This window comes from Capsicum annuum, unplaced genomic scaffold, assembly GCF_002878395.1.
Source record: "Capsicum annuum cultivar UCD-10X-F1 unplaced genomic scaffold, UCD10Xv1.1 ctg3583, whole genome shotgun sequence".
NCBI lineage: Eukaryota > Viridiplantae > Streptophyta > Magnoliopsida > Solanales > Solanaceae > Capsicum > Capsicum annuum.
Window position 1 is genome coordinate 18,461 of NW_025842771.1, and position 3,755 is coordinate 22,215.

The 3,755-nt window shown below is 35.6% G+C and overlaps 1 long non-coding RNA gene across 1 annotated transcript; it reads right to left on the reverse strand.

The window, feature by feature from the left end:
- Nucleotides 1-603: 603 nt before the first annotated feature.
- LOC124891459 lies at nt 604-2,570 on the reverse strand. Its single transcript, XR_007049708.1, has 2 exons — nt 2,046-2,570; nt 604-894 (listed from the first exon to the last, which is right to left on the reverse strand). It is a non-coding gene; the product is annotated as an uncharacterized LOC124891459 (long non-coding RNA).
- Nucleotides 2,571-3,755: the final 1,185 nt, after the last annotated feature.

Below are 3,755 nucleotides of genomic sequence, written 5' to 3' on the forward strand. Positions count from 1 at the left end.
CCTATTACCCCCTTAACTCAATTTTAGCATATTTCTGTCACCCTTTTGTGCTGACGTGGCACCTTTATTACATAAAATGGGGTCCACATCAAAGGTGCCACATCAGCTAAAATGGTTGACAAAAGGTGTCACGTCAGTTAAAAGCTTGACAAAAATACGCTAAAATTAAGTTCAAGGGGGTAATATGACCCCTGTGAAGTTGGAGTGTCTCGTAACAAATTTTGGTCATAGTTCGGGGGTGCTAGATGCTTTACTCAGTTATAAAACATAAAACTCAAATGCCTATCTTTGGGTCAAAGGCAAAAAATGGCACTTAGTTTTCCATTTTGGCGATTCATCAAGAAGAGTACTCTAATATTATTCTTTTTTTCTATATAATGATTAATATTAGTGTGTCATTAATAGATAGTTGCGACAACTAAATGCATTTGAGCTGCCTTCATAATGTTTTCGACTAATTTTTCATCTCGACTAGCTCCAGGATAATTACTGTCACGATCTGAACCGGGGCCCTGGCCGTGACGTGGATCCCAAACCATGAAGGCCCAAGAGCCCTTCTAACTTGCAATCATATACACCATTCATTTACAATAAGGAAAAATGTGGAAAGAAAATATTACAACGGAATCATGGTCAACTTTAATAAACTTGAACAATTTAAAAGGAAAATTCTGAATATTCTAAACATGTGACAATCGTCTGCGAAATCTGTAACATTACAATGACCATCTTAAGTCTGAAACAAAACTGGGACAAGGCCCCCAAAAGACCATAAAGAAAGAAACAATGAAATCTGAAAATCAAGCCTTCCGAAATAAAAAAGGCTCACCAATTGTAACTTCTGACACACTCAAACCTATTTCTGAACTGGACCCCGAGACTGTGCCTCAGATCCTGAGATGGAAGGGGGATCAATACATATGTATTGGTACACAGAGCAATCCAAAATAATGAATTTATACATATATAACATAGGTGAGATCAAGTCATAAAACATTATGCATGAAATAGTTTAAAATACATGGGCCATTTCAAAAGATCTTAAAACAATCTTGTCAATGAAATTTATTCTTTGCATTACTTCTGAGCTAAGTGGTACACCCTACATATCTGAAAGTTTCTCACGGCAATATAGGATCCGTCATTAACTCGACGGCCAAGCCCCCAACCCAAGTTTGCCGCAAGGGTTGAAGTATCTGAATATGATACGCCATAGGGCACTAGTCCAGCGTATAATAATATACCCATATCGGCAAAACACTGTTTCGGGCAATGAATCATATGACTCGTGCCTTCTTCGGGTAACCACCTAACTCTCTTAGTGCCAAGTTTTAACCCATTCTAAACATGCATCTTTCTGAATTCGAAATCTGAAATCTGCATTCTGTTCTGTGTTTTATCATGGCCTTATCTGATTTGGTATCGTCATACCAAGACTTGCAAGTCATAATTCTGAACCATAAAATATAATGTTATAGTATTTTCATTCAAAACATAAAATTTGGACCACCATATCGTTCAAACAGTTCAAGAGAATTCATATTGCAATCATATGTAAAATATGCAAGGCTCTCTTTTAAACATTTCAACAAACATGTGGTGGTCAAGTATTTTATAACAAATCATGCAATCTTTTTGAATCAACACTTTTCATTTATATTAGCAAGAATCACCCTCTCTCTTTAATTCAAAATCATAATCAAGTCATAAACAATATTCAAGACATTTGTGTCATGCTTCTCAAAAATGCATTTGAAACAATCCATATCGTATGAAAACAATAGGAAATCATAGCAAGAGAGGGATTCTATATTTTAACGCTCTCAATTAAATCTCAAAACTCAACTTCATACATACATATATACAAGTACAAATCAATTTGGCGGAAAAGGCCTCAAGACCAAAACAATAATATCATTAAACAATTCATAGTGCAAAATTGAAATGTAAATTCCAAACCCCTTTGTAAATTCATGATTTCTAAACTTTAAACCATATTCAAAGTATTTTCAGCCAGACCATGTAGTTTAGGAAAATCCACGTACCTTAGATTACTTAGCTTAAGGAGTAGAACTCGGATCTTGATCCATTTCTTGGAATTCTTGATCTTCGGAATGACTTCTTGATCTTTGGGGGATGAGTTAGGGTTTTAATTTTGAAAGGAAGAGTAAATAATAAGCAGTTTTTGGCTTCTTGGGTATCAAATTCCATGTTTTAAACGGATTTTGGGTGAGCAAAATGACGAAAATACCCCTAAATAAATCAAAAACGTCGCAGCAGTCCCTTGGTTTGACAGATTGATATGCTGAAGTAAATTGGGCAGAACTCTTTCCTCCGATGCTGGATTTGGATGAAATCAGTTGCGTTAGAAAAAAGACTCAAATACCTTTCATTTGATATATAGAAGTCCACCCAGTTCACTGTATAGCAGGATTTATAGTCGATGAAAGTTGACCCAAGTTTAAGCGTCCACTAAAACTTAATCGATGGAATTGTTTTCAACTCATCTTAAGAGTTAGGGGATTCTTGTGACCTCAATTCATTTTCAAAGGTTTTTCCACACTATAGGAGTGATCACCACACATACATTAACAATAAATAATCTGGTTCGGGTCTATACGTGTAGGAACGATGGTCTAAATTCTAGCCCGAAAGTACGGGGTGTTACAATTACCCCCCTCCTGCTCTGCGTGTGGTTCCACCACCACAAACATCGCGAGCAGGATTGGTTTCTCTTGATGAAAGAAACAATTACAATCTTAATTCAAAGAGGCTAGTTAGGTGAATCTAAAGGTGTCTTGTTGTACACTATGAAGTCTCGGTTTCAATTTTCACTAGAAGCAAAACACTAGGGTGATTTCTTCTCATCTGTTTTAGCATTGATAGACAGAGTTTACTCTTAACAGTTGTTGATCTCCGTGTGAAAAACGTTAAACAAATTCCTTGCTTCCCATTAAAGCAAAGAACAAATTAAATAACTTAGTTTTTCTTTTTTATCAAAGGCAAATGTTTGTGTGGTGTCCAGAATATTTCTTAAAACAAGGATTTTTTCACACACACAACACCAAGCCAACATTCCTTACATTTTTGCAAGAGGTTGTTTCCAAGGCTTGAACCCGTTACCTCCTGCTCACATGGCAACAATTTTACCCATATCCAAAATATTTCAATGATAATATAATAAAGGACACACAAGATCATAATTTGAAATATTTATAAATCCCAAAATCCAAAAAAAAAGGAAAAAATGAAAAGAAAATGGATCCAAATTTGTACAATCCAAATTTTGGTTTAACTAACATATGAATAGTTCTTGTTTTCAATATACGAAAAATGAGATTCCCTTAGTTGATTCTTTGAAAAAATCGAATCAAACTATTTGTCCTTATTTCGACAAAAGAATCACAAGCTTCTTCGGAAGAAAAACTTTTTCTTATGTAGTATTATACACACTTTCTTACGCATAGACCCCTGTGGTCTGGTCCTCTTCCCCCGACCCTACGCATAGCTATGATGCTTTACACTGCAATCCTTTCTTTTGGAGAAATGACATCCGCTTTGGTGCTTAAGAAGCAACCTATGATGATATTCTCTTGTTTTTTTTTTTTGGTTCCTTTTTTAACTTGCAAAGCCGAGTATGTTGCAGTTGCCTTATGTGTTAGTCATGCAATTTGGCGTTGGAAGTTGATAAAGATGCTACAAGAGCCAGCTACTGCCTACTATAGATAATATTGCGCGTTAATAAGAGGTACTGT